This window comes from Melospiza georgiana, chromosome 1, assembly GCF_028018845.1.
Source record: "Melospiza georgiana isolate bMelGeo1 chromosome 1, bMelGeo1.pri, whole genome shotgun sequence".
Lineage (NCBI taxonomy): Eukaryota > Metazoa > Chordata > Aves > Passeriformes > Passerellidae > Melospiza > Melospiza georgiana.
In genome coordinates this window covers 30,193,292-30,211,836 of record NC_080430.1, presented here as the reverse complement: position 1 = coordinate 30,211,836, position 18,545 = coordinate 30,193,292, and positions in this window count along the sequence as shown.

Below are 18,545 nucleotides of genomic sequence, written 5' to 3'. Positions count from 1 at the left end.
CTGAGAGAACTGACCAAAGGATCTCACCAGCACACTGTCCCTCAAACATTTGTGTGACACTACCAGACTTAACTCCAGGGAGCTGCTTTTACCCCCTTCCCTCTTCATATCCAGTTTAAAGTTCTTTATTCCTTTAGTGGATCCATCCATAAGCAAAGAGGTGGCTGTCAAGAATGCACAAAGCTGGAATCTCAAAAGATTTGTGATACAGATCTTGCTTGATCTCAGGAAAGCTTAACTTCATATTACCTCAGTGCTGCAAAAGGAAATTAAGGGTAGAATTACCACTCATTGAAATTGTGCAAGAAAAAAGTAATTCAAACCTTAGTCCTGGAAGGCTACTGTTGTTCTGCTCTTTTTTGGCATTTGATATTGAGCCTGCAGACAGGAAACAAACTATGTAAATTAAACAAAATAAATAACCAAATCTTCAGAACAATGCAATGATTACTGACTCAATTGTCAGACAAAAGCTAGCCTTTAGATTTACACTGCAGTGAATGTTATTTTATCATTTGAAGCAAATCCAGATTCATTTCCAAAGGGATTATTGATAATGATTGCATCTGTAACCTTGAACAGTATTTGCTGCTTTGGAAGTTTGTAACAGTTTTAACAACCACTCATTCAAGCAGAGAGTAGCCAATTTCTAGAGATGCCACAGGCACATGAATTATGCCATGTCAGATGAAATCTCTGCAAAGTCAGTAAAGAGGATTTCACCCTCTTCTTTCCCTTCTCAAATCCCCATAAGTACCATGCTGAAATCTGTTCCCAGCCACAGCATTCAGAAATGGGACTAAATCTTTGAGATTGTTAAAGACTCAGATCAAGTCCTTTTGGTGGAGCTAGATGTTCAGGTAAAAGACACCCTGCATGCACATATTTTTTATTCACAGCTTAGTTCAACACTTATCCCTAATTTTAGAGCTATTACTACATTTCTGCCTTCTCTTTGAAAACTTTTTTGCCAGGTAATATTTCTGCTGATGGAACAGAAACTCCGATCTCAGATTAAGGTCTCATTCTTCTGAGATAAGAGAGTAAACCTGTAACCTGTTCAATAACAGACTTAACATGATTCTTTCCCCTCTTTTTCTCTGAAATGAGTGGCACGATAGTCTGCTCCCTCTTTTATTCCCTGCTTTTCTGTTTGCACACCACACAAATTTACTCACTATATTAGTGGGCAGATTTTTGTTTTTACTATTTGCTTTCCACTTTCTTAAAAAAAGAGTTGGAAACTTCCTTTCATTCCTTGGTTATCTGGAATTAAACCAACCAGGTTAGAGTTGAAGGAAGAGAATGAAAGACTGAAAATGTGAACGTGAGAGCAGAAGTTGTTTTACACAGAATAAATTCATTCACAGTAAAAGGACCAATAGATGAGAAAACCTATCTGTGTAGACTGTGTGCTTTTACAGAATTCATAACCTGTATTCTCTATGTTTAGGTGTTAACATTCACATGGGCACAATGTGGTATCACCTGTAGAAATCCATGTTTTATACAGAAAGATTTCTCTGAGTTTTGCCTTTGGTATGAACACAGCATATTCTGGGAAGCAAAATTACTGCCACCTGCTCACATATCCGTCTCTGCTTTACTGTCTGGACTTATCTGGTGTAATCAGACCAAGAGTAGACAAACAAACGTGGCCTTAACGTCAGTGAGGTGAGGCTCAGGAATCTGAGAAGTGACAGAACAGGATCCTCCCCTGTGTATCCGTCTCAGCACAGAAAGGCGTTCCCTTTTCCAGGCAGATGGCTGATCCATTGGTCTGTGGGGCTAAAACATTTTCCCATGTGCAAATATTTGCACCTGACCAGAACAAAAGAAAAGGCACCATACCTTTGTGTACCGTGGAGGTGAGAGACTGTGGGACACCTCAGCACTTAAAGTGCAAAAGTAGCTTGATCTTGCAGAATAAGGCTGATAAAATTAGGCTTGTTTTGTGTACTACACCTGTTCTTGCCAAAGGCTGACACAGAGAAATTTCCAAATGCTGAGGTGTCCTCCACAGGACCAACCAAGTCACTGACTGCTTCCTTTTGTTTGTTCCTTTTTTCAAATAGATGTAGAGATCTACAGTGCAAATCAGAAGGAAATGAATAGTCCCCATGGCAATTAAAAAGTCCAAAACCACTGAATAGAAGGGAAAGAATATTTATTTTTTCACCAGAAAATCTACAGAATTTGCAGTCTATCTATTAATTCCTTTTCCTTTCTCCTTAAGACGTGTGTGCAATTCATCACTTCCATCTTTGGTTGCTACCATGTATTGTAAATAACTGACCCCCTCATCACTAAAAGTGCATCTATTTCAGCAGACTGTTCTTTTATGAGGTATCAGATATTTGCTGCAATCTCTGATCCCTTTAGAATCAGAGAAGGCACACAGTAACTACTACTTCTCCTATTTTTATGTAAAGAAAAAACCCAAATAAGCAGAATCAACTTTTAGTTCACACTGCCATATCAAGAACTGCATTTTGAAATTTCCCAATAATGCCAACTCCAGCAGACATTCATGAAGTCACCCTTTGTACACCTCTAAATCTGACCTGTGAGAAAGAGAAAAGATGCCACACACAATAACTTTTCAAGTTGATAAGACTCAAAAGACAACACTCCACATGGAGTGTGCTCGTGCTTAGACTGTGTTATTGTTTTAGGAATGAGCCTAAAATGGCCCCAAAAAGATCTACTGTGTCCTCTGTTACCTTTCTGAGGTATCACTGGTTACTCCTTAGCACACCCTGGCTACATGTCCCCAGGTGATTGTTTGTAAAGGGCTGGCACACAAGAACCCTCCCTGCTATTTAGCACTCAGCCAGCTGCAGAGAGACAAGTGCACGGATGTATAAAAACCAGCAGCCTCATTGCTTGGGTTCACATGCAGGGAAGAGAGCAGTGACTGCCTGGAGGAGAAGCTACACCCCATGGTGAGGAATATTGCATAGGATGGAGAGAAAAGTCCACAAGTCCCTTGCTGTGCTAAGGGATTTTTTGCTTCAAGCCTGCAAGTAGCTGGGGCTGTGATTTTACACAGCTCTTGAGCATTTTTATAAAAGCATAAGAGCAGCAGAAGAGCATGTATCTTCCAGACCTCCACTGCTTCACTTGGAAGACAACTCCACAACCAATATATCAAATTATTATGTTATACTCAATATTATTTGTATTCTCAAACATTTTTGTATATACATTGCTACTAAGGAGCATCCTTGCCCTAATTGAAAAAATATTCCCTCATGGCCTCACTGGCTTAGTTCTCAGTAATTCGTATACTCTCAACCTTGACAATTAAAAAAAATTTCAAATTCCATAATGAATTCCCAAAAAGGAATTCAAAGATGCAGAGCAGCAGTTGCCCTGGACCTGTAGATTAAATTTTTCCTTCCTTGGAAAATCACCCTTTCTTATTTACTGACCAAACAAATTACTACAGAGGGAGTCATAGTCCAGTAAAAATGTATTATGGGCTGTCCTGCATTCTTGGGCTCAAGATATGAGATGCAGAACAACTCCATTAAAGAGAAATAAACCTTTAGCATTGTTTGGTAGTTGTTTATAAAAGCCAAGGAACAGCTCTGTGGATATCTCACAGAGAATTTTTAATGAATAAGCCTTATTTCATAGGCTATTTCTAGAAGGCAACAGTGCAAATATGAACCTATCTGAAGTGTTCATGTGGCAGCCACTTTACTCACACCATCAAGAATGACCACTGGGGAATGACCACTGGTCAGGCTGCCTTTCCTGACCAAGTGTGCTGGCTGCACAGATGGTGAGCTGAGCTGTGCAGCCCTAGGTACAGCCACAGGGCATCTCTGGAGCACCAAGCACAAACACCTTGAGCGCCAGGCAAAGCTGTATCCACAGGCAGCTGTGCTGCCTGGAGGTGTCCTGCCATATGGAGGCAGCATTAAAGAGACTGACAGATCCTTTGGCTATTTAGCCTGAAGCAAGTTGCAGGAGCTAAGGATGTTTAGCTTTCCATGTTTTTATAGAGAAGGAACTAAAACACAAGCAGGTTAAGATCACACAAAAAGCATGTGGCAGCTCAAGGAACTGAGGGTGCTTTTAGCTAGCTAATATTAATGGGAAAAAAGCACCAACTAATTAGCACTGCATCTTTCTGACTGTGGAATCTGTTCTATCAGTCATTTCAATTCCTGAAATTTTGGGAGAAAAGGCATTGTGCTAAGACAAATGAAAGAGAGCATCCACAATTTTGTAACCAACACAGAAACCACAAAACCTTTCCTTCCTGTGCTGAAGCAAATCAAAGGATACGTGTCCTTTGAGAGGATGACTCACCAAGAAAGCCAAAGAAAATTCTTCCTGCTATATAGTTTCATAACATGGTCTACTGAGCCATAAACCGAGAAGAAACGTCTTTGAGAAAGAGTGAATTCCCTAAATACTTTTGGTAAACATCATTCCACAGTTCTATCTGCAGTGCTAGAGGTTTTTCTAGTAGCTACCTTGTCTCCAGGTAAAGCTGAAATTCATTGAAAGAAGAAACTGTGGTTCCAAGTCTGACAACAGCAAGCATTGCCAGTGCCTGTAAATACTTTGGCATTTCACTAGATGTATATTTTAGTCATGTAGGCTCAATATGTTTGTGGCAGTATGCTGATAAATCATGGAAATATTCAAATTACATAGGGACTATAGGGGCAAGTTGCCAAAAACATGTCAGGCTCATAGCCACATTTTGAAACAGCAAAGTTGAAAAACAAGCAAAATCTCCCATAAATGTAATTATAATAATTTTAAACAGTGCAGAGAAAAATAACAATCTCATATATTTTATATATTATATCTTTGTATACACAATTTGTGAAGGTATTGGCTATGCTTGCTAAATCAGGAATAAAAAATATACTTCTAGAAGTATTTCACTTGTGAAACTGTAGATTGCTTGGCATGCTGATAGAGGGGTGGTGGGGGCACAGGTGGCAGGATCATTCCCATCCCCTTTATGGGTAACCAACACAACTGGGTGCCTCTCTATACTGCCTGTCCACAGACACATATGGCAGGGGGAACAAATGGGAGGAATGAGAAATCTGCATGCAGTTGGTGGGTTTACTGGGACTCTAATGGAAGTGTTCAAGGCCAGCTTGGATGGGGCCCTGGGCAGCCTGGTCCAGTGGAAGGTATCCCTGACCATGGAAGGGGGTTTGGAGATAGATGATCTTTAAGGTCCCTCCCAACCCAAGCAATTCTCTGATTCCATGGAGTGAGGACAGAACTCAGTCCCAAGAGCAGCACATATTGCTGACAAGAACACATTTTCCCTTTTTGGCCATTATGCTCCTCTCATGGTACTTGGGGTGAGTGATTACTGCACAAGTAAAATGCACTGCTCCTACTCAACAATACTGGCTCTGCTTGATGAAGGGAAGCAATGGCAGCTGTCATCATTGTTCTCCTTGGTTCATTCTGACACATGAGTAAAGACTAATCATAATCCCTTGATTGCTATGAACTTATCTGAAGTTTAACTAGTAGGTAACTGCTAGTTAGCCTTGTACAAATTAAGGGGAGAAACTTATGTTTCAGGGGCAGAGTATCCACTACAGCCTAAGGCAGGTGGCAGGAGAAATAAAGGCTTGGCACTGTGTCTGCCAAATTTGAAGCTCACTTCTCTTTGGAGAACAACAATTGCCTCAGAGCAGAGCCTTGGCCTCCAGTGTGCAGCTTATCGAAGTTTCCTTATGGGTTATTTTTTCTTATTTTGGGAGTGTTGCTTCAAAATCAGATAAACTGTTAGCATGAAGTGCTTTGGTTTGAACAGATGCCTGAATTCCCTATTGATACCTAAAGGGGAGTGTGCACAATCACTTCCTGTGATTTACCTACACATCAAGTGCTCTCATGCAATGCTAGTATGTATTTGGAACATGCTGTCTCTCCTGTATTGGGTAGTATTTTTAATGACTGATTTTATTACCTACAAGATGGATATAGACTTACTGTGTGAAACATCAACCATATTGCCAGCGTGTTTCTACAGTTACATTGTGAGTAGTTATAATCTCTTGTTATAAAAAGCTTGACACAGAGATATAGAAAGGCTGCCTCCTCCTGGCCTATGTTGGTTCTAATCACTTCTTTATGTACCTCTTCAGGCAACAAAAAACCATCTCTAATTATCCTCAAAGTTACCAAGGCACTTACTGTGTGGTCATTACAGAAAATTTTCAAACTCATCTCCTGTATAAGTTAGACTTAGTGAAACCAGAGTAGAACAGCAGATAGAAATTAATTTGTTTAATAGAGAAAGGACAGCTTTTACACAGTTGAAGTGACAATGCTAGGCAAGAGTAGAATGAAACACAGATTTCTTTGCTAATTTTAGGTGCAAATTGATGAAGTGATAACTTACATAAGCAGCTTATATAAATGTAGCCATTCTACACATTAAACTTGAAAAATGTATTCTCTTTCTATAGCTGTGTTATTTCCTTTTCGTGTTGACAAGAGCACTTATACCATACAGACCTAAAATTCATCTTTATGCTTCAACCAATTATTTGGATAAGACAGCAAAAGGGACTATAGGTGGGAATGGTAATTTAACCACCCATGTTACTAAACCATGAGTTAATTTATCACAAAACTTTGCATTCTAAGGAACATAACAGTGATGCACTTCCTTAATTTGGTTTTAAAACGTGTACCATGCATCACACATGCATCTCAGTTCTCCTGGTCATGTTACCTTGTCAGCACAAAATGTTTATCCTCCCTTGATTTAAGAGGAAAAACATGAAAGAAAGCAATGTCAAAATAAAGACTGAATTTGGAAGACAGTAGAGAAAGAAAGGATAAGCTATTCACTGAAAAATTCCTCAGTATATCTTAAATGATATTTTCCTGAACTTGAGCCAGAATTAAGCCAAAAACTAAAGCCTTGAGGCTGTCATTCTCTAGGGAAAAAGCCTGAGTCAGCTGTCAGTGGCTGCCTGGGGAAGGGAGGGTCATCACTAACAGGTATTTAAGACAAATATTGTAACATAAAGTCTTGTCCTACTCAACAGAAGATGGAGTGACACAGGCTGTAAAGAACAACAGTGCAAAATGTGCCTTTCTAGGCTCTTTTCTCCAGGGAAGAAAAAAAAATGCATCAAAGAGGAGCTGGTCTGAGCTACTATAAACTGCCATTTCCCAGCATGGATTTCCTAGGGAAGGAGCTCTGGAATTTGGCCTCCCCATTTACAGGAATTATACATTGCCCTCTCTCTCTCTCATATCTCCGGGCCATGCAGCTTCCTTTGTAGGCAGTTTGTGCCTATGTCCTGGTCCTTCCTGGAAGGAAGTAGGAAAGAGATTGTGGGCATGACCAAAGGAAGGCCACCTGGATTAACTGGTAAATGAATGAAAAAAGCCAAGAATGTAGCTTCCATAGCAAAGAGTATAAATAAGGAAGTTCTCCAGTGAATTTCTCTCATAAGCAATTAAATAATTATTTTATCATCAGGGCATATAACCTAAGTAATATTCATAAATCAAAGGAATTTCCACAATCAGAGAAAAACTGTTATAATTAAAATAATTACTTTTAGGTTAAAACTATAGGTATTTTAGGGTTTTTTTTCACCAAAATTGCGCTTTGTGCTTTTCTTAAATATAAATTCAATTGCACAATTAAAATAACCCAGAAATGGGCATGTATCCATGACAGCAAACTTCCAGCTCCTGCATGGAATTTTGATGGTTGCTCAACATTTCTTTGCCATTGGCTTATTATATCACAGATTCTATTTATCTTTATTTAGAGATCCCTCTTTCTGAAGAACCTGTGAGAAGAGAAGGGAGCCAAGCCCTTTACAATGCAGATATTCACCATGGACTCTGCTAAGCAGTCGCTCAGGGTTAGTCATGTCATGTCAGGAGTGGCTGCAGCTGTTCCTACAGGGTTTGGTGGGAGGTTTTGTGGGACAGCATCCCTTCCTACACTGCAGGAAGTTCACACCATAAGCGCCTGTATCACCGCCCTGACTCCTCATTTCCTCCCCCAGCGCAAAAGTGCATCCAGGCAGGAAGAGCTGCCAGTGACTCCCTCCCTTTTTGACAGAGAAAGCACAGGGCAGCTTTCTTCCTTTTCCACCACATGATGACTCTTGTGTTTCATTGAGGACCCTGCCAGCCCAGGCTCCTATCTGCTTTCTCCTTGTCTCCAGCATCCACCCAGCTACGCAAACAGGGCAAGGCAGAGCTGGGCGCAGCTGCCAGCCTGCACAGCAATGCCACTCCCTCTGCAGAGACACAGCTTAAACTTGGTTTCCAGAACACATCTATCCTCCCAGGCTGGTTTGCACAAAGCTCTCAGTGTCCCTTGATTCTTTTCCACAGATACAAAACCTTCACTGAATGCACAGCAGGGCCTCAGCCTGAGCAGTGAACTTAATGTGACCAGCCCAGGGATCAAAGGTCTTACTGCACATTTACAACACAAAAAGAGTTGTCAAACAATATGACAAGAATGATCAAGCATTCAAGAATCATTCCCTATCAATTTATTAGATAGGAGAAGCTGCTTCCTTTGCTCCCTCAAGACCAGAATATTACAGGGGCCAAGAAGGCAGAATATTAATCCTCAATAATCAGGCAAGATGGAAACAAATAGCCTGGGTCAGAATGACAGCCATGCCCCAGCATGGGTGTATTTAGGGGCTTTGTTGAACAGGCTACCATGTGAAAAACCTCCCACTAGTCCTCCCAGCACAGCAGCTTAGTGCAGTTTTTTAGCCTCTCATTTCTGAGCTCCTCGCCACAGGAGCACAATTAGAGCCAGCACAGAGGCATTCCTCAGGCTGGGCTGGCAGGGCTGACCTCCTGCCTTCCCCTTCCCCAGAGCAGCAGTGATCTCAGAGAGCAACAACCACACTGCTGACACCACGCTAGGCACTGTAATGAGACAGCCTGTCCTTTGTCAAGGGCAGAGTCATCCAGCTTGGCAGTGCCCAGTCCCAGGCATGGCTTACTGGTTCAGAATAAATTCACACAGAGAGGGGTAGGGTTGCCTGATGGCCACAATGGAAAAACCCTCTGATGGACTTGATGTCACTCCTCACAAAAAAAACCTAGAAAAGTCCATATGACTTATCAATTTTTCAACAGTGAGCAGTGGTCTTAATAGATATCAAATGTTTAAAATGACCACCATGAAAGAAGCTTGTTTCCTGTTCCCAAATATTAATTGAAAAAGAGAACTTCTGCATCACTGCTCTGGCAAGATCCTTTGTCCTTTCTGGAGTCTGCATGTGTATAGAGATAGATGATAGATAAATAGATGATAGATAGATGGACAGACAGACAGACAGATAGATAGATAGACAGATGATTTTAAAATGTAGATTTGACAGACAGACAAGGCAATTTGAAGTCTATGGATCCGATTTTAATGATATATAGAGATTTGCATTTATCAAAGCAGTAAACAACAGGTATAAAAGTACACAGGATTCAGGACAGGTCTGAGATTTAGGACAAATTATTTAAGACTAATCAACCTAGAAATAATGGCTTAATACTAAAGGAAGTTCTTTGCAACTTAAATTAGCAGCAGCTTGACAAATTGAAACCATCATGGATAAATATAGCATGGGGATATTTATTCCCTGAAACTCTTCTTGAAAACATCAAGTCAGTCAGGAATAAGCAGGCAGCCACTCAGAAGCTGACACGTTTTCTCTCCATCAGTAAAAGTGATTTGAAAGGGATTTGCACTACAAGAATACTCAACAGATTTGCTATTGCTTAGCACAACATACTGCAAATAGAACATGCAGTAGACTTATTATCTGACCTAGGTCATCTCCTGATTAAACATATATAGATTGGAAGAGATTAGTCATTTAACAGAGTAGAAGCACAAGCCAAGCTACTGCTTACACGAAGAAATTATATCCAATTAGCTTTGCAAGTGAGCTAAAGGCAGGAATTAAGAGGAAGGTAGTTCCAGGACACTTCCGCCAGCACATCCTGTTCAGGATGCCTGAACACACACCTGCTACACCCCTGCGCTATATTGACTTATATTTCCATATTCTGTGCCACAGGGACAGTATTTCAAAGATTATTAAATATTGACATCATTATATTTGGGAAAAAACTAAAGATTAATTTTAAAAGTTGACTCGGTAGCAAAAAGTAGTCCCACCATATTGTTTTCAAACCAGGAGTTATAATCACAACACATACATCACCATGCTCCCAGGTCATTCAGGGAGAGGGCTGAGATCTCACTCTAAGCTGGTGCTTCTGTTCAAAGCCAGTCCCCAGGAGCTGGACAGGAACCAGGACACGACTGAGCACTTAGACATGACACACAAGCTCTACCCCAGACAGCTTAACCCTAAAACCATGTCTGGCAGAAGTGAAACTCTTCATACAGAGCTGGCAAAGGAACAGCTACCCAGCACCATGGCCAAACTCACCCAAGAATGAAGGGGAAGTTCTTCAGTGACTGAAAAGGAGTTTAGGAAGGAAGGCACTTGGCTAAGCAGTTAACTGATTACCCATAATGGTGAGCCCAGTGCACTTCATCTGTCAAAATGACAGTATGATCACTTCTCTGCCCCAGATAACTCCACTGGAGCTTGGGCCAATTTTTGCACAATATAATATCAGATAAGCTTAGATTTACCACTCAGAAGGAAAAGCTTTTCCATACATTTGTGTGGCTATGCTGTGACCTGCCAATTCCCCCACTGCTGTGTGCTTACAACAACATTCTGCTCCAGTAGCTCTGGCACAGGGGACTCCATCAACCTCACAAGCACCCTGTGCTCTCACCTCTCCATTTATATAATTTCTCTTTTTGTTATTATAATAGTAACAGTTTGCCAACACAGCTTCACTGACACAGTCCCATAGCTGCATTGATCTATGTGAATAATTTTAGGGCTTTACAGTTGGTTATTTGATTTCATCTTTGGAGGTATAAATGGTAGAGCCCCAGTGAAAAACTGGACTCAAAGTGTAGATGTCATATTAAATGCCCCACAAGAGCTCTGAAATGACCCAAGCTCATATCCAAAACAAACTCCTTCAGAACGGTAAAAGCTGTCGTCATTGTGCAGTGCTAAGCTCCTAAACCATGTTTAACAAAGTGTTTCTAATCAAAAAGAACATCAGGATACTTAGTAGAAAGTCACAAGTAGATTTAGTAATGATAGGCACAAAATGCAAATCCGGGTTATAGATTCAAGTGTTGAGTCCAATTGTTCAGATTTCAGTGGCATTTTGTCCTGAAGTTGCAGGTTGAATGAATAGCAATTTCAAAAACTTGAATCTCTTGCTCTAAACAATTTTCAAATCCTGCCTATGCTTCAAGGAGGACTTAAATTCTCCATTTTACTTTATAAGGCAAAATTCTGCTATCTGATTTTCTACCAGGAGTGGGAGACTCTATGGAAAATTACAAATTTCATGTGTTATACTACATTTTACCCCACCATCTAATTATGATTAAAATTATTTCATCCTACCAATCTCCCACCAGACTGTTCAACTGGTTAAGTCCTTTCTAAAGCAGAGACTTTATAACTGACTCATGCTTTCACTTAGAGAATTATTCACACTGTGGTTCTTCACAAGTAGAACCAGTATAAGCAATTCCCTGTGACAGTCTCATTTTGATAAGTGAAGCCAAAATAATTACTTTTTCTAAATAAATTTTTACTTTTACGAGAAATTTTGCAAAAAAAACTTACTTTTCATATCCAAACAGACTTTTTTTTTTTTTTTTTTTTTGCAAAATGACAATTTGACACAACAAAAATGCAAGTCTTCGATCAAACACTTTTTTTAAAAGTTAGGTTTTTGGTTTAAAATGTTTGTTTGACAAAAAATAACTCCCCAGTCACCCCTTCCAAAAAGCTTGCCTAAAGCATAGTTTTCATCCTTCTGTAGAAGCCTGAGAAAAAGAGATTTTAAATGAATGAATGAAAAAAAGAATGATCTGAATCTGACTCCACTGTTATTTTGAAGTCACATGGTGCAGAACCTATGAATAGGCCCAAGGGCAGGGATAGCTCCAACAAAACAAAGAACAAGTGTTACTACTCTAGCTTCCAAATATGTGTTTATTTTCCAAAATATCAACCCTGGCACCTGTAGCAAATGGGCAAAGAGATGGTGGTGGGTCTTTCATTAATATCTTTGACAAATTCATGACATAGCATGAACTGGTGAATAACACAATTTTAAAAACACAGAATAATATAACAAAACCCCCAAAACTGTAGGGTGGAGCTTTTGTTTGCATTTAGTTTTATATCCAATTCATTTCCTGCTAGAAGAATTGCAGCAATATTTTTGGTACAAGTTAGCTGCAAGCTGCTGTTCAACCAGCAGAGTAAACCAGCGTTAACCTTCATCCCGCTCAGCTTTGCTGACTGAGAGCTGCATTCCTGCATTAGAGTGCTGTCTCCAACACATTCAGAATGCAATACCACTTGCGTAGAACACACAAGGAGAAAGAAAAAAGGTATCTTCCTTCATAGGTAGAATAAACTTTGTCATTTATCTGTTGCAATATTAAACCTCATTACTGTTATACGCCACAGGTAAGTTTGCTTTCTCTCCTCCTCTCCACTTCCCTAGTCAAACTAAAGGTAGCAAGTAGGATATTTTGATTATTAATTAAACAAAGCCACTCCCAATTGCTCTGGTGCCACAGAGCAGAGAACCAACACCCAGGGCTACTGCTGTTAGAGATTCCTGCTCGCCAGCTCTGCGAGTCATCCTGGGCGAGACTCACACAAGGCAGATTTCACTGAAACCCAGCAAACTGGAGAGCAGCCCTGTTCTGGAACTGGTTAGAAGTCTTTACAGAATTCAACTCCAGCACAATTTATCTTCCACTTCAACCAAAGCATTTTATCTAGCAAGGTTTCTATATAAAGCAGTTTGCAAGGCAAGCTGAATTTATCATACCAGCTGATAAAGTCAGAAAAAGAAAAGGGTGCTCAGTTTGAGATTCACTTAAGGGCTGACTTAACATTAACATTACTGTACAAAAATTAAACAATGACCTTTTGACAAGTGGCCAAGAATTTACTTAAATTACAATGGCCAAGCTTTACTTAAAAATTTTTAGAAATAGCAGTAAGATAGATGCACATAGAATTTGGAAGCTGAAGTCTCTCTGCTGAATGTGAACCAGACCACTGTATGAACTTACAAAACGTTTGTTTGCTCACCAAACAGGCCACAGGAAAGAATCATGGCAACATGGTGCATTCTCATGAAGGCTAAACTCTTGGGACTTTCCTGAAGGGGTCCTTGCTAATAGATTCACCTTGCTAACAGAATCAGGTGCTGCAGAGCAAAAGGAGTCATTTTCTTTGCATGAGCAACATTAGTGACAGGAAGAAAACCTTGTGATTGTGCAGTAAGAATAACACCCCTGGAACAATTTTGCTTTTCAATTTAAATTACCTGTAAACACAAAGCAACAGTTTCATTTTTTTCAGACCTTTGTGAATTTAACACATCTTTTAAATTACCATCTTTATTCTTTTAATCTGACCATAGAAATATAGAATATGTGAGTTGGAAGGGACCCACAAAGATCATCAAAGTTCAATTCCTGTCCTCAAAGAGGATCCCCACAAAACTCACACCATGTGCCCCTTTAAGCATCTTTAGTCTTCAAGGCATGTGTCAGTTATTTGAAAAAGACTTTTTAAATTATATTCTTTTTTCTCATTTCCCAAATCCAAAGGAACTAAAAAGCCTGTGGGTAATGCAGACCCAAGCTCTGACAGATAAATGCACATTCAGCGACAAATGGCCCCACTAACTTTGCTGGAGTGTCTCACAATGGCATCCCCCAGAAACTCTTACAGCCTGCAACTGAAATAGTTAAAAGGTAGAGCTACTTGTATCAGGAGCTTTAAATTCCTACATTTTCTGTATTTAACAGAAGAAAATGGGGTGGTTTTATTTCACAACCAATCTGACTGAGTCAAGAAGACAGTTGGAAAATTCTTATTATTATGGTGCATTCATGCTTAAGTTTCATTGACATAGCAGTGTCAATCACCAAAAGGATGGTCTCAAAGTTCAAGAGGCAGCTTGCTACTTCTTACAGTACTTATTAGACTTTTATGATGACTCTACTCTTATTTAACAGATATAAGAATGTTATTTATTTTTTGGGCAGAGCCAGGACAGTTAAGACCAAAACGCAGGACTGGCTCTGTGTAACAGCCACCTGAGAAACACAGTCAAGCAAGCTAGATGCTGATCTCATGCACACATCCACCAGGAAGCTGGCAAGGAAATACAGGTGTGACAATCCTACTGGTCAATAGAAAGAAGAAATAGAAGTGTAAGGAACACCTCTCAAAGCTATGAAGGCATCCTTAGCTGAACCCACTGTCTGATAGATTCTTTTTCTTCTAAAAGAAGAGGAAAAAATAAATATTTTATAGCAGATCATGCCAAAGGTATCAGCTCCTAACCATAGAGAACAGCTCTGCACACACACAGTGTGACATTTGCAATATCCAAATGCCCACATGAAGCTCATCCAAAACTGCAAATAATTTTTAGCTTTTTAGGATCTTTAGTTAGAAAGTACAGAGAGCTAGAACAGATAACAGAGCTTATAAGCTGTCTACAGTTTATTATTCAATCCTCATATGAGCCAGGTGAAGGCAGTGCCTACTATACAAACCTGTAATGAAAATAACAGCAATAATTAGTGACTCCCATGCCTGTGGTCTTTTGGCATGTTGCAGCCACATGAATATAGCATTGAATAATTGCTTCTCTCCAAATAACTGACATCATCTACATGACTGCTACCCACTACCTTCAGTTTGCTTTTTAACTTTTTGATATTTGACATTTAAAACTTAGGATCACTGGAAGGATCAACACTGTGTCCTGAACCAGCAACTTGGATTCAGCCCTGCTAGCCAACCCACCAAAGCAGCAAACAGCAGAGCTCCACAACAGCCAAGCAAAGACAGGCACTTCCTCCAGCCAAGCAAAGACAGGCACTTCCTCCATTCTTCCTGTGCTGCTGATTTATATTCCCTCCACTCATTCCAGAAAGGAGGTGGGTGCTACCAGCTGGTCTCTGGTTACTTCTGCCCAGCAACACCTGCAGAATGTGGGAGGCTGCTGGTTGCAGGCGGTTCTGCACCAGCTGCCTGTTTGCTCTGCAGCTCCACAGCTGCACGATACAGAACAGGAGGGCAGGAACTGAAATCCCAGCCTGCTGGTGTTTGTAATGAGTCAATGCATCCAGCTCTGAAATCCTAGCAGGATAGCTACAAGTCTCTCAACACAAAACTAGAAATTACACCTTATTTTTTCTTCTCATTCAGACATGTTAAAAGCAGAAATGGCTCCTAACAGATAGTTGACACAGGAACTCTAGTATATGCATTTTTACTTATGTATGGTTCCCCATGTAGTGGTCTACTTTTAAGTGATCTGCTTTCAGATCACACTCACATTTTCATCTTTTTCCACACAATTTTTTTGGCACACAGATTAGACTGCCTTTGACTTGACTATGTGGGAATTCCCTGCCTCCCAGGGAACCTCCAAGTGACACAGCTAGATACAGAGAACAGCTGGATGCAGAAAGACCACACTGCTTAAGCTTGCTTCTATTTCAGTCATTGTCAGCTGCTGGAATGATCTTGTGGAGAGGGAGGGCAAATGAGAGAAGGCTGCTCTGTCCCAGCTCCAGCACCTCTGCGCCAAGCATTGCTGAAACACACATCAACCTTTTGACCACTAAGCATTTCACAAGATTTGGGATAGGATTGCCTATGCTACCTCCAGAAAAAAAAAAATTAAAAGAGCAATTTTAAATGAGTATTTTGCATTTGAAAGGATAGAGCTAATTGCCTAGTTAGAGCCACGTTATCATCAAGCCATCAGGTGGAGCTGTGCCAGCAGGAGAATGGGAACACCCATCCTCTATCAGCTCCCTGTGACTGATACTGCTTGTTTAGTGTCACCACCTGTGGGGGTGTGCTCACCATTTCCAGGCCATGACGTTTAAACAGAAATTTAAGGACACGTTGCCTAAAGTCACTCCAACTGGCTTGAACAGCCAGCTAGCAATCCTGATGGAGACATTACAACTGTGTTTGTACAGTGTATGACCCACACCATGCTGAAACATGAGCACCTCATGGGTAAAAGTTAATAACCATTCATTACTGTTCCAGCAATAATATTCTAACCTGTGACCATAGTATGGCATTTTTCCATTAATTTAGCTTATACTGGGCAATAAACCAAGTGCAGCTGAGAGTAGGATATGTGTGGGTTCAGTTATAAGATCACCTTTGTACTGTTTAACATTTCTTTTATACATACTACATATGTAGATACACCAGATAACAGAATTGTTGAATTTGGCAGGCACTTCTGGGGACTGTCTTGTCCAAGGCCTCTGCTCAAAGCAGGGTCACCTACAGCAGGTTGCTCAGGGCTACACCCAGTTGAGTTTTGAATATGTCCAAGGATGGGGATTCCACAATTTTTCTGGACAGCCTGTTCCAGTCTTCAATCATCCTCACATTACAAAAGGAACAAAATTCTACTTTATATTTGCATGCAATTTCCTGAATTTCAATTTACTCTCATCCTGACGCTTGATGTTACAGAAGAGTCTGGCTTTCCTGTCTTTACTTAGCGGCAAAGAATCATGAAATGGTTTGGGTTGGAAGGGACCTTAAAGACTTTCTAGTTCCAACCCTCCTGACATGGGCAGGGACACCTTCAACTACGCCAGGGTGCTCAAAGCCCCATCCAACCTGGCCTTGAACACTTCCAGGGATGAGGCATCTACAGCTTCTCTGGACAACATGTCCCATAGCTTTACCACCCTTTTAAAGGATTTCTTTCTAATATCTAATCTGGATCTACTCTCATTGATTTTAAGGCCATTACCCCTTGTCCTATTCCCACATGCTCTTGAGAGAAGTCCCTCTCCAGCTGTTTTGTAGCCCCCCACTTTAGGTACTAGCAGATGCTGTAAGGTCTCCCCAGAGTTTTCTCCAGGCTAAAAGCCCAAATCAGTCTCTTGAAGACATGGTCCAGCCTTCTGATCCTCTCTGTGGCCTTCTTCCGAACAAGGAGGTCTCCACCATCAGGTATTGACACAATCAGGTGTGAGATCCCCCTGAGCCATCTCTTCTGCAGCTGAACACTCCTAGCTCTCTCAGCCCCTCCTCGAATGACAGACATTCCATTTTTTCACTGCCTTTGAACCATTTTGGTGCACTTGTTCCAGTATGAGCATATCGCCTTCACTGGGGAGCTCAGAACTGGGCCCAACACAGTGGATGTGCCCTCACTTTCTTTGTCCTGTAACACAGTGGTCTGCAACACGTCATTAGAATACTGTGTAACAAAAGGAATTAAATTATGTCAATATTTGAAGACAAGGATTGTAGTAGTGAGAAGCTTTCAGAAGCATGCTCAACATTCTGCATTAGGAGGCACCTCACAGCATGAGCAGCTGGAACGGGGTGCTGTCTTATTTCAAAGTTCATCTTACAAACAGTTGAAGGTCAGGCAGGATAAAAGTATTCTTCCCAACCCTGTCCCCATGCATGAGCACTGAATAATGGCATTAATAATCAAACAACAAGTTCGTTGAACAAATCTTTGAAACCTGACAGAAGAGTTATCCCAGCACTTCTCTGGGTAATTTGTGGTAAACTATTCTCCTTGCAAAGATGAAAAAACAATCCCCATACTCCCCCCACAGAAAAGAAGGTAAGGGGGGGGAAGAAAGAAGTAAAATAAGAAGGTGAAACCATTGAGGATTTTATACCTGGTCTATATTTGGACAGTTGGTTTTACAACTTTGTAGCTGAGACATAGATAAAAATATAATATTCAGGATCTGGAAAATCCAGCTCAGAAATGAGACTGCTGAATACCAGATTTAACCTTGACAAGGCAACTAGAACTGCCCAAGCAAAGATGCCCACCCAGTTCAGACTGAAGCAGAGAGAAAAATGGTACCATGGCATGGACACAGTGAGGATGTGCTGGAACATCTGAAACATGGCAGCTGCGAGAGCTGCCACAGAAAGGACTCAGCTCTGGAATCCTCTGAAACTGTGCAGTCTGTGTGGCTGACTAAACCTGCACACTCTGTGATGAGTACACAAGCCAAGGCAATGTCAAGAACCTGGGAGAAGATGGAGGGTTCTGTGAAGCACATCATGCAGGCTGAGAGTGTCAACACCATGAGGGTCTGCACAGCTTGGAGAAAAAGCCCAACACTACCAGGAAAGAGAGAAACTCAGCAGAACAAATGCATACACTCCATTGCAGAGCTCATGCTGATTGGGATATTGGCCCCAAAGCAAAAGCAATGTTTAAAAAAAAAAAAAAAAAGACATTAGCACACAAGCAACAGTGGGGCTAAGAAAACAGTTGTGTCATTGGTTTCAGCTGGAATTTCACAGAGATGTATTTACTGCTCATTAAAAAAAATATAAAGAATCTTTCATCTTTATCTTTGCAAACTT